The 13,769-nt window shown below is 36.6% G+C and overlaps 1 pseudogene; it reads right to left on the bottom strand.

Moving 5' to 3' along the window:
* Positions 1 to 10,171: 10,171 nt before the first annotated feature.
* On the bottom strand, positions 10,172 to 11,259 carry LOC112810111 (ferritin light chain pseudogene; annotated as a pseudogene).
* Positions 11,260 to 13,769: the final 2,510 nt, after the last annotated feature.

Raw genomic sequence — 13,769 nt, 5'->3', positions numbered from 1 at the left:
CTTTCTTGATCAAAACTCTTCAGAGTATAGGGATAGAGTGTCCATACCTCAATATCATAAAAGCTATCTGTGAAAAACCTACAGCGAATATCATTCTCAATGGGGAAAAGCTGAGAGCTTTTCCCCTAAGGTCAGGAATGCGGCAGGGATGTCCACTCTCACCACTGCTATTCAACATAGTATTAGAAGTCCTAGCCACAGCAATCAGACAACAAAAAGAAATCAAAGGCATCCAAATCGGCAAAGAGGAAGTCAAACTCTCACTCTTTTAGATGATATGATACTGTATGTGGAAAACCCAAAAGACTCCACCCCAAAACTGCTAGAACTCATACAGGAATTCAGTCAAGTAGCAGGCTATAAAATCAATGCACAGAAATCAGTGGCATTCCTATACACCAACAAAGGACAGAAGAGAGATAAATGAAGGAGTCGATCCCATTTACAATGGCACCTAAAACCATAAGATACCTAGGAATAAATCTAACCAAAGAAACAAAGGATCTGTACTCAGAAAACTCTAAAATACTCATGAAAGAAATTGAAGACACAAAGAAATGGAAAAACCTTCCATGCTCATGGATTGGAAGAACAAACATTGTGAAGATGTCAGTGCTACCTAGAGCAATCTACACATTCAATGCAATCCCCATCAAAACCCCCACCTTTTTCAAGGAAATGGAACAAATAATCCTAAAATTTGTATGGAACCAGAAGAGATCCCGAATAGCGAGAGGAATATTGAAAAAGAAAAGCAAAGCTGGCGGCATCACAATTCCGGACTTCCAGCTCTATTACAAAGCTGTCATCATCAAGACAGTATGGTACTGGCACAAAAACAGACACCTAGATCAATGGAACAGAATAGAGAGCCCAGAAATGGACCCTCAACTCTATGGTCAACTTATCTTTGACAAAGCAGGAAAGAATGTCCAATGGAAAAAAGACAGTCTCTTCAACAAATGGTGTTGGGAAACTTGGACCGCCACATGCAGAAAAATGAAACTGGACCATTTCCTTACACCACACAGAAAAATAGACTCCAAATTGTTGAAAGACCGAAACGTGAGACAGGAGTCCATCAACATCCTAAGGGAGAACACAGGCAGCAACCTCTTCCACCTCAGCCGCAGCAACTTCTTCCTAGAAACATCGCCAAAGGCAAGGGAAGCTAGGGCAGAAATGAACTATTGGGATTTCATCCAGATAAAAAGCTTTTGCACAGCAAAAGAAACAGTCCAGAAAACCAAAAGACAACCGACAGAATGGGAGAAAATATTTGCAAATGACATATCAGATAAAGGGCTAGTATCCAAAATCTATAAAGAACTTATCAAACTCAACACCCAAAGAACAAATAATCCAATCAAGAAATGGGCAGAAGACATGAACAGACATTTTTCCAAAGAAGACATCCAAATGGCCAACAGACACATGAAAAAGTGCTCAACATCGCTCGGCATCAGGGAAATCCAAATCAAAACCGCACTGAGATACCACCTCACACCCGTCAGAATGGCTAAAATTAACAAGTCAGGAAACAACGGATGTTGGTGGGGATGTGGAGAAAGGGGAACCCTCCTACACTGTTGGTGGGAATGCAAGCTGGTGCAACCACTCTGGAAAACAGTATGGAGGTTCCTCAAACAGTTGAAAATAGAGTTACCATACGATCCAGCAATTGCACTACTGGGTATTTACCCCAAAGATACAAATGTAGGGATCCGAAGGGGTACGTGCACCCCAATGTTTATAGCAGCAATGTCCACAATAGCCAAACTGTGGAAAGAGCCAAGATGTCCGTCGATAGATGAATGGATAAAGAAGAAGTGGTATATATACACAATGGAATATTATGCAGCCATAGAAAAGGAATGAGATCTTGCCATTTGCAACGACATGGATGGAACTGGAGTGTGTTATGCTGAATGAAATAAGTCAATCAGAGAAAGACATGTATCATATGACCTCACTGATATGAGGAATTCTTAATCTCAGGAAACAAACTGAGTGTTGCTGGAGTGGTGGGGGGTGGTAGGGTTTGGGTGGCTGGGTGATAGACATTGGGGAGAGCATGTGCTATGGTGAGCACTGTGAATTGTACAAGACTGATGAATCACGGATCTGTACTTCTGAAACAAATAATGCAATATATGTTAAGAAAAAAAAAGAAGAAGAAGATAGTAGGAGGGGAAGAATGAAGGGGAGTAAGTCGGAGGGGGAGACGAACCATTAGAGACGATGGACTCTGAAAAACAAACTGAGGGTTCTAGAGGGGAGGGGTTGCGGGTTGGGTTAGCCTGGTGATGGGTGTTATAGAGGGCACATTCTACGTGGAGCACTGGGTGTTATGCACAAACAATGAGTCATGGAACAGTACATCAAAAACTAATGATGTAATGTATGGTGATTAACATAACAATAAAAATTATTAAAAACAATAAAGGTACAGGGAACTCAAAAAAAAAGAATTTAAAAAATGAGGATATTTCAATAGTCCTCTGGGACAATTTCAAACATAGTAATATTCACTTACAGATGTCCCAGAAGAAGAGAGAAAAATGGACAGAAAATCATTTGAAAAAATAATGGCAGAAAATTTCTCTAACTTGGCAAAAGAAATAGACATCCAAGTCCAGGAATCACAGAGAATGCCACATATTGGGGCGCCTGGGTGGCTCAGTCTGTTGGGTGTCTGCCTTTCACTCAGGTGATGATCCTGGAGTCCCGGTATCAAGCCCCACATTGGTCTCTCTGCTCAGTGGGGACTCTGCTTCTTCCTCTCCCTCTGCTCCTCCCCCCACTCATGCTCTCTCTCTCACTCACTCTGTCTCTCAAATAAATAAAATTCTAAAAAAAAGAATGCCACATATTTTAAATCCAAAAGATATACATTAAGACAAATTACAATCAGAGTGTCAACAGTTAAGAGACAGAGAAAATCTTAAAAGTAGTAAAAGAAAAGCAACTAGTTACATACAAGAGAACTCCATAAATCTGTCAGCTAATTTATCAGCAGAAACTTTAAATGCCAGAAGTGGCACAATAGATTCAAAGTGTTGAAAGAAAAAAACTTACAACTAAGAATACACTACCCAGAAAACTTAGCACTCAGTGATAAGGGGTTTAGACAAACAAAAGCTAAAGAAATTCAACAACAATTTGGCCTTACAAGAAATGTTGGAGGGGTGCCTGGGTGGCTCAGTTGTTGGGCGTCTGCCTTCGGCTCGGGTCATGGTCCCGGGGTCTTGGGATCGAGCCCCGCGTCAGGCTCCCTGCTCTGCGGGAAGCCTGCTTCGCTTCTCCCTCTCCCACTCCTCCTGCTTGTGTTCCCTCTCTCGCTGTGTCTCTCTCTGTCAAATAAATAAATAAAATCTTTAAAAAAAAAAAAGAAATGTTGGAGAGACTTCTTTAAATTGAAAGTAAAGGCCATAACTAGAAATAAGAATGAAAAAATCTTACTGATAAAGGTAAACAAATAGTCAAGGTAGTGGATCAACCACCTACGTAGCTAGTATGTAGGTTAAAAGATAAAAGTCTAAACCTACAATAATTAGCCAAGGGATATACAAAAATAAGATGTAAAATATGGGGATACCTGGGTGGTTCAGCCAGTTAAGTGTCTGCCTTTGGCTCAGGTCATGATCCCAAGGTCCTGGGATGGAGTCCCACATTGGGCTCCTTGTTCAGCAGGGAGCCTGCTTCTCCCTCTGCCTGCCGCTTCCCCTGCTTGTGCTTGCTCTCTCTCTCTGACAAATAAATAAATAAAATTTTTAAAAAAAGATGTTAAATATGATGTTAAAATATAAAACACTTGGGGGGTAGTAAAAATGCAGTACTTTTACAATTTATTTGGACTTAAGTGATCATCAACTTCTAATAGACTGCTGTATACATAGGATATTATATATGAACCTCATGGTAACCACAAACCAAATATCTGTAAGAGATAAATAAAGAGATAAATAAAAAATAAAGATAAAGGACAGACATAACACTAAGGAAAGTTACCTAGTCACAAGGGAAGACAACAAAACAAGAACAAAGAAAGAGAAGAAATTACAAAAAGCAACCAGAAAACAGTAAAAAATGGCAATAAGTACATATCCATCAATAGTTACTCTAAATGTAAGTGTATGAAATGCTATAATCAAGATCTATGGAGTGGTTGAATGGATAAAAAATATCCATATATATTCTGCCTGTAAGAGACTAACTTCAGATCTAAAGACACACATAGACTGACTGAAAGTGAAGGGGTGGGAAAACATACTCCATGTGAATGAAAATGAAAGGTAAGTTGGGATAACAATACTTATATCAGACAAAAATTACTTTAAAACAAAGACTGTAATAAAAGATAATGATGAACACCACATAATGATAAAGGGATCAATCCAACAAGAGGATATAAAATTTGTAAATATCTAGGCACACAACATAGGGGCATCTCAACACAAAACAAATATTAATAGACATATAGGGAAAATTGACAACAATACCATGGTAGTAGGGGACTTTTTAACACCATACTTACAAAAGTAGATTATCTAGACAGAAAATAATACATTGGCCTTAACTGACACATGGAGACAAGATGGATTTAATAAATACAGTTCATTCCATCTCAAACCAGCAGAATACACATTCTTTTTAAGTGCATATGAAACATTCTTTAGGATAAGTAACATATTAGAAACACAAGTGTCAATATATTAAAGAAGGTTGAAGTCATATCAAGCATCTTTTCTGACCACAATGGTATGACACTATAAATCAGTTTTAAAGAAGAAAGCTGGAAAAAACATAAACATATGAAGGCTAAACATGTTACTAAATAATCAATGGATCAACAAAGAAATAAAAAAAAACACTTGAAACAACTGAAAATGAAAAAAGTTCCCAAAACCTATGGGATGCAGCAAAGGAAGGAAGAGGGAAGTTTACAGTGAAACAGGCCCACCTGAAAAGCAAGAAAAATCTCAAATAAACAATCTAATCTTACACCTAAAGGAACTAGAAAATGAAGAACAAACTAAGTCCAAAGTTACTAGAAGAAAGGAAATAATAAAGATCATACGGGAAAAAAATTAAATAGAGACTAAAAAAAATAGAAAAGATAAATAAAACTAACTTTTCATAAAACTGGTTCTATGAAAAGATAAATGAAATTGATAAAACCTTTAGCCATACTCATTAAGAGAAAAAAAGAGAGGGCCCAAATAAATAAAATCAGAAATAAAAGAGAAGTTACAACTGATACCACAGAAATATAAAGAATCCTAAGAGACTAGTACAAACAATTGCATGCCAAGAAATGGGACAGTCTAGAATAAATGAATAAATTCCTAGAAACATAAGATCTTCCAAGACTGAATCAATAAACAGAAAGTCTAAACAGACTAATTACTAGTAATGAAATTGAATTATTCAACAAAAAACTCCCAACAAAGTAAAGTCCAGCACCAGATGGCTTTACAGGTGAATTCTACCACATATTTATAGAAGAATTAATACCTAGCCTTCCTAAACTATTAATTACCCTGATACCAAAACCAGACAAAGACACTACAAAAAAATAAAGGCTAATATCTCTGATGAACATTGATACAAAAATCTTCAACAAAATATAAGCAAACCAAATCTAACAACACAGTAAAAGGATCATACAACATGACCAAGTAGGATTTATCCTGGGATTGTAAGGATGGCTCAATGTTCACAAACCTATCAACATACTACGCTATAGTAACAAAAAGAAGGATAAAAATCATATTATAATCTCAATAGATGCAAGAAAAGCATTTGAAAAAAATTCAACATCCATGTATGATAAAAACTCTCAACAAACTGGGTATAGAACAAAGATGCTGCAACATAATAAAAGCCATGTATGATGAACCCACTGCTAACATCATATTCAATTTTGGAAAAACTGAGTATCTTTACTCTAAGGTCAGGAATAAGGCAAAAGTGCCCACTATTGCCACTTTTATTCAATAGTACTGGAAGTCCTAGCTATAGCAATCAGACAAGAAAAATAAATAAAAGGATTCCAAATTGGAAGTGAAGAAGTAAAACTGTCGGGGCGCCTGGGTGGCTCAGTTGGTTAAGCGGCTGCCTTCGGCTCAGGTCATGATCCTCGAGTTCCAGGATCGAGTCCCGCATTGGGCTCCCTGCTCAGCGGAGAATCTGCTTCTCCCTCTGACCCTCCCTCCTCTCCTGTGCTCTCTCTCTCTCTCTCTCTCATTCTCTCGCTCAAATAAATGAATAAATAAAATCTTTAAAAAAATAAAGAAGTAAAACTGTCACTATTTACAAATGACATGATACTATATATAAAAAAGCCTAAAGACTTCACCAAAAAAAAAAAAAATCAAACATTAAAACAAATGAATTCAATAAAGTTGCAGGATACAAAATTCATATAAAGAAATCTGGCATTTCTAATATACTAAAAATGAACTGTAAGAGAAATTAAGAAAATAATTCCATTCACAATTACATCAAAAAGAATAAAATACCAAGAATAAATTTAACCAAGGAGGTGAAATCCCTGTACTCTGAAAATACAACACATTGATAAAAGAAATTGAAGATGATACAAATAAATGGAGATATACCATGCTCATGGACTGGAAAAAATAATATTGTTAAAATAGCCATACTATCCAAAGCAATCTACAGATGCAATGCAATCCCCATGAAAATTCCAGTGGCATTTTTCATTCAAATGGAATAAACGATCTTAAAATTTGTATGGAACCACAAAAGACCCTGAATGGCCAAAAATTTTGACCAAGAAGAACAAAGAAGGAAATATCACACTTGATGATTTCAAACTATATTACAAAACAGAGTGGTATTGGCATGAAACAGACACATAGATCAATAGAACAGAAAAGTGAGCCCAAAAATAAATCCATGCATAATGGACATTTAAGACCAAGTAGGAAAGAACATACAGTGGGAAAAAGACAGTCTCTTCAATAAATGGTGCTGGCCATACTGGGCAACTACAAGCAAAACAAACTGGACCACTTTTTTTTTTACACCATATAGAAAAATAAACTCAAAATTGATTAAAAACTTAAATACAACCATAAAACCACTCTTAGAAAACATAGGCAGTAATCTCTCAGACATCAGTCTATGTAATCATGTTTTTGAACTATCTCCTCAGAAAAAAGCAACAAAAGCCAAAATAAACAAATGGGACTTAAGAAATTAAAAAGTTTCTGCACAGCAAAGGAAACCATCAACCAAACAAACTGAATGGGAGAAAATATTTGCAAATTGTATAACTGATAAGAGGTTAATATCCAAAATATATAAAAACACACAACTCAATATTAAAAAACCAAATTATCCAATTAAAAAATGGTCAGAGAACATGAATATACATTTTTCCAAGGATGACATACAAATGGCCAACAAACATATGAAAACATGCTCAACATCATCAGTCATTGGGGAAATGTAAATCAAAACCACAATGATATATTACCTAAAACCTGTCAGAGTGGATATCATCAAAAAGGTATGAAAGAAGAAGTGTTGGTGAGGATGTGGAGAAATGGAACCCTTGTACACTGTTAGTGGAAATGGAAAATGGTGCAGCCACTATGAAAAACAGTATGGAGTTTTCTCAAAAAAAGAAAAATAGAAATGAAAAATCATATGATCTAGCAATTCCATTTCTGGGTATTTATCTGAAGAAAACAAAAACACTAATTCAAAAAGATATATGCACCCATACGTTCATGGCATCACTATTTACAATAGCCAAGACATGGAAGTAACCTAAGTGTCCATCAATAATAAATAAAAGAAAGATGTGGTATATGTATGTGTGTATGTATACAAATGGAATATTAGTCATGATAAAATGAAATCTAGCCATTTGCAACAACATGGATGGCCCTAGAGGGTATTATGCTAAGTAAAATAAGTCAGACAAAGACAAATATACTATTTCACTTACAGGTAGAATCCAAAAAACAAAAGAAACAAACAGGCAAAACAAAACAGAAATAGACTCATTGATACAGAGAACAATCTGGTGGCTTCCAGAGCGAAGGGTAGTAGGGGGATGGGCAAGATAGAGGAAGGGGATTACAAGGTGCAGAGTTCCAGTTATAAAATAAATAAGACAGGGGATAAAATGTATAGCTTCCAGAATATAGTTAATAATATGTAACAGCTTTGTATAGTGACACACGGTAGCTACATTTATCTTGGTGATTACTTCATAATGTATACAAATGTTGAATCACTATGTTCTATACCTGAAACTAATGTAACATTGTTTGCCAAGTCCACTTCAATAAAAAAATAAAACGTATAAGGGAAAAATGCAGTTGCATTTTTCTTTCTTCCTTTAACCCAAAGTTTTAATCAAATCAAATTTCAATGTCCCAGGATTATTTTCTTACATATTTGACTATTTTCTATATTTTATTCTTTTTATAGAATGTGACAAATCATATTTCTTCTTTTTAGAACTTCTTTATTGCCTAATATGTAGATATTTTATAACTATGCAAAGAATACTTGAATGGAAGATTTTGGAGAGACCCTTTTTATATTAATTTCCATATGCTATCTTAAGAATTTTTATGTAATTTCTAGGTAGCTTGGAAATTTTAGTTATGTTTTTGTTACTGATTTCTAGCTTAATTTCAGTACAATTAGAGAACAGATTCTGAATTATTTCAATCATTGTAATGTATTAAACTTTTCTTTTTGTTACAGCATGTAATTTTTTGGAGACATTTAATACATATTTGTAAAGGACGTAAATCATAATTGCTGGGTGATGTGCTACATATATGCCAATTAAGTCAAGGTTGGAAGTTGTGTTGATTAAAACTTCTATGTTCTTTCTGATTTTTTTTCTGCTTTTTTTGTCAACCCTTGAGAGAAATGAGTTAAGTTTGCAATTCTAATTTGATTGTGGATTAGTCCATTTCTTCTTTTAGTTCTGCGAACTTTTGCTTTTCATGGGATCAAACTAAGTTTTTATAGGATTGTCCTTCTTTGTCTTTGGTTTATCCATAGCCCTAGACTTTGTTGTTCCAAGAAAATTAAATATTGTTTGAAACTTTCAGGAGCATGTGATTTACTTTTAGAAATATCTACATCTGCTACTTAAATTATCTCTTATGCTCTCCCTTAATTTGCTCCAAATTGCACTAAATTTGGAAGACAGTATTTCTTTCTGTGTTGAAATTATGACTATACCCTACTTTCATAGAAGACAATGTTTTATTTTTAGATTTTTTGTGGGTTTTGGAGAGCTTCAGTGAGTGCAATAGATTAAAAATATCTATACTTGATATCCTTACTACCAGTAGTCTCAACAATAATGGGCTTTAGAGTTACACAGATAGGAATGCGAAACATTATTCTTTCACTTAGTACCTGTATAAGTCATTTAGTCGCTTTGTACCCAAGTTTCTGCTCTACAACACTGTATGAGATTTCTGTGAAGACTAAACAAGATAATTTATAAAAGATCCCAGCAGTGGTGCCAGGGATGCAATAGTAGAAATTCAATAAATAGTAGGTGATTTTAAGGTTTAAACACCTTTTTATTTTTTAATGGCGTCTGCCAACTAAGCAACATGGCAGGTGACAGGTTGGACTGAGGGCACTATAAGAATTTATGAGAAGGTTGTAGGAATAATTCATGAACTTAAACCACAAGCAACCTTATTCTGGGAAAAATAGGGATAATAGGAAACAGAAACTCTACCACCGCTAGGACTTCATCATAATCTCTTGTTTTTGTCATCTCCGTTCTTTCACACCAGTTTTTTCAACTTGGCAGTAATCACAGCTGAGAGTAGCTATGGGCCAATATACCTTCATCTTCATTGCCAGTGAGGAGTGAAGCTTCTCATATTAGCATAGAGATGATGATATGCCACTTTTCCCACAAAAGACAAGAAAGCAAGGGTGGACAGTAGGGTCTATATTACACAATTCTTACTGTCTCTGAGCATGATTCTTCCTGTCTCTGAGCATGTGTCCACCTGGTTGGATCAAATTGTAAGGGAAGAAAGGTAGATGAGTCTAGGAGAGCATAACCTAAAACATTATGTTTGATACTTTATATCTTTGCTTCCTTTTTGTATTACAGTGATTTATTGATTGATTGATTGATTGATTGCTGCAAAAAGCTTTATTGTTTCCACTTAGTCCACGGCTTGGGAGAGGGCTCCAGGGTGGTTAAAAAGCTGCCTCGTGGGCACCTGGGTGGCTCAGTTGGTTAAGTGACTGCCTTCGGCTCAGGTCATGATCCTGGAGTCCCAGGATCGAGTCCCACATAGGGCTCCCTGCTCAGTGGGGAGTCTACTTCTCCCTCTGACCCTCCCCCCTTTCATGCTCTCTATCTCATTCTCTCTCTCAAATAAATAAATAAATAAAATCTTAAAAAAAAAAAGCTACCTCGCGGCTGCAGGGACAGCCTAAGGCACAAGCTCTGGTACCAGGGGACTGTCAGAGGGGCTCCCTCAAAGGCTGCTGGTCTCCAGAGGCTCCTAGTGGTGCTTAAGAGTGAGCCTCTCGAAGAGATACTCGCCCAGTCCAGCCTGGGGGCCGGCCAGCCTGCGGAGGTTAGTCAGGTGGTCGCCCATCTTCTTGATGAGTTTCACCTCCTCATCTAGGAAGTGGTTCTCCAGGAAGTCACAGAGATGGGGGTCTGCGTGGGCAGAACCCAGGGCATGCAGATCCAAAAGGGCCTGGTACAGGCTCTTCTCCAGAACCAGGGCAGCTTCCATGGCGTCCAGGGTTTTCCCCCACTCATCTTGGGATGGCTTCTGGATGTCCTGGAAGAGGGCGCGGCCGCCACGCTGGTTTTGCATCTTCAAGAGACGCTCAGCGCCCTCGCACTTCTCCTCAGCCAACTCGCGGAAGAAGTGGCCCACACCTTCCAGAGCCACATCGTCACGGTCGAAATAGAAGCCCAGAGAGAGGTAGGTGTAGGAGGCCCGCAGATGCATGTTGACCAGGCGGTTGACGGCGGCCTCCACCTCGGTGGAATAATTCTGACGAATCTGGGAGGAGCTCATGGTTGATTGGTGGTAAGGTAAGCTCGAAATTGGCTGTTGGCTGGTCCCAGAGGCAGCGGGTGGCCAAGAAGATGGCTCCCAAGGTTGCGACTGGAAAAGAGGTTGGAGGGTGGTCGTTGGCTGGTTGGAGGGGCGTCCCTGGGTCTGTTCCATCCAAACACTGTTGAAGCAAGAGACAGATCTGCAGGACTGCTGGGCGCACTGCTTGTACTACAGTGATTTAGATCCAAATTGAGAAAGTTATGTTGTCTCTGATCTAATCCTGAATGCGCTGGGTATTGGAGATGCCCCAGAAAATGTTTAGTAACACCCTTTTACTGTGTGCTTGACTCTACTGTGACTAGAAATTCTACAAGGCCTTCCTAACTACCAGGAAAAGGAGATTCTATCTCATGATATCCATGCCATCTCTTGCAGTTTTAAAGCCAAATGCAAACATTGCAAACCTATGTAGCCTCACAGGGAAATATTGCCTAACATCAATTTGTTTCTGCATCTTTCCTTACATTCTCACCTGCATCAGATCTTTTATCTGAATTAGCATAGAGATGATATGCCACTTTTCCCACTAAAGACAAGAAAGCAAGAGTGGACAGTAGGGTCTATGTTACACAGTTCTTTGTGTAAAAACAGCAAGCCATAACTAATAATAAAGTATAAAATATATGAGATACATAAAATGTGCTTGATACTTTGCATAAATTCCTTTTAATTTCCACCACAAACCTCTAAGAAGGCACCATATTACAGATAAGAGTCTGTCAGTGTTAAATGATACATACAAGGTCCCCGGATCCACAGGAGCAGTAAACAAGCGGGCAGTTGGACACCTGTGCCCATGATTTTTACCAGTGCATTATATTCCCTTCCTGAGATTTGGCAATGAAGAAGACTTTCACCATTTAAAAGAAAGAGTATCGTATAGGAGTTCAGTATTTATTTTTGTTTTAAGCAATAATTTATTATGGAAGTATAGGTCTTTTTACATATGATCATGTGATCTCTTTGACAATGTAAATTTCCCACTCATCTTATCTCTTTCATTTAGATGATTTATTAAAAATCTTTATTTTGATTTGATCAAAAGTGAAAGTTCCTCTTGGAGTGCTTTTTAAAGGCAGGAGGGGAAAAAAACACGAACAGCAGACTTGAGCATTATTGGCTATTCCTGAGGTTTTACCTCTCCAAGATGCAGAAACTTCCACCTTTGAGTTGCTTCTGACATTGCCTTTCAGATAAGTATGTCACATGCAGTCTGGATATTTGACAACTGGGATTTCATTTCACTGCTTTAATGAGGGGCAAGAACTATTTAATATGGATCATTTAGACATTCTCATTTTAAATAATTATAAATTATATATATGAATTTATATTCCCATAAAAGAATAGCATTTATAGATTTATTTTGCTGGTATGCACCTTGTAAACCCTTATGGAATCCTAGGGGGCAGTTTGCTATATAGTAGCACACCTGAAAGCATTTTATGAGTTCATGTCTATCTGCTCCAGGAAGAAGGTACAGTTTCATTATTAGAGTTACAATATTTACTTCTCAAACCAGAAGTATACTATTTTGCTGAGTTGGTTCACCAGTGGAAGGTACATAACATCCGTCTTGTAACTAACCTTAGTTAGAACCTTTAATTAATGGCTAAAGAATCTGCTTTACCTTTTAAAAGGATAAAATCTAATTGTGGTTCAAATTAAACAGTCTAATGAAAGTGACCACAAAGCAAATGATCAAAACTAATGGGTGAGTAGTTTTGCTTTCATTAAATAAACCTCTTGTTTAGCATAAATACCTTAAGATACTTAACTCAGGTTATCGATGTATCAGAACCACTAGAGGAAGAATAGCCATTATCATTGAGGCTATTTTTAAAAAAGAGAATTAAGCTAAAAACATTTAAAGTGCATCTTCTCACTTTTCTATTCAACAAACATTTGTAACATTTCTCATGTATGATATATGTTAGGGCTAAAAATGAATAATACCACCCAATGGAAGGTAGAAGAATAAAAATGAGAATGATGAATTTTGCCATCTTGAAATGATTATTTTTAATGAATTCTATTCTTCATGCTTTTCTTTCAAAACATCCTTTCTAAATCATAACTTACTAAAAAGTTTACTTTTTTGTAATATGGATGGTGTGTTGACTACTACTATTATTATTATAGATTATAATAAGCACAGTTATTCAGCTTATCCTGATATTTAGGGCAAAGAATTAGGAGGTTCTTCATACTGGCACTTGAATTGGTGGGATAATTTTCAGCAGCCTCCCCTTCTCTCTAATACATTAGTTCATATTCTTTATCTCATTTTATCACTGCTCAACATATTTATTACAAGTAGTTACAAGTTATACATAGTTACAAGCAGAACCATTCAAAATTCACCCTAGCTCAAGTTCACAATTTATTTTGGGGACTAAACAGATTAGACTCTTGAAAAACTCTTGAAAGAGTTCTATGGAAATATAGGTGACTACTCAGAATATTTTTTTAATGACAATGTATATTTTCTTCTGTTTTGCTTATCTCATCTTCCAGACTAAAAATATCTAAGCTGACTCAGTGTAGAAAAGAAAAATTACTATATAAAAAGAAAATTACCATATCTTATTTTTAGATGGAATTTAATATCTCCATGTCTTTTAATTATAAGGAATACAACATTATAGGTAT

Source organism: Callorhinus ursinus, unplaced genomic scaffold, assembly GCF_003265705.2.
Source record: "Callorhinus ursinus isolate GAN/ISIS: 27379988/994484 unplaced genomic scaffold, GSC_fseal_2.0 scaffold36, whole genome shotgun sequence".
Classification (NCBI taxonomy): Eukaryota; Metazoa; Chordata; class Mammalia; order Carnivora; family Otariidae; genus Callorhinus; species Callorhinus ursinus.
Note: the sequence above shows the minus strand (reverse complement) of the source record. Positions and strands in the feature narration are given on the sequence as shown.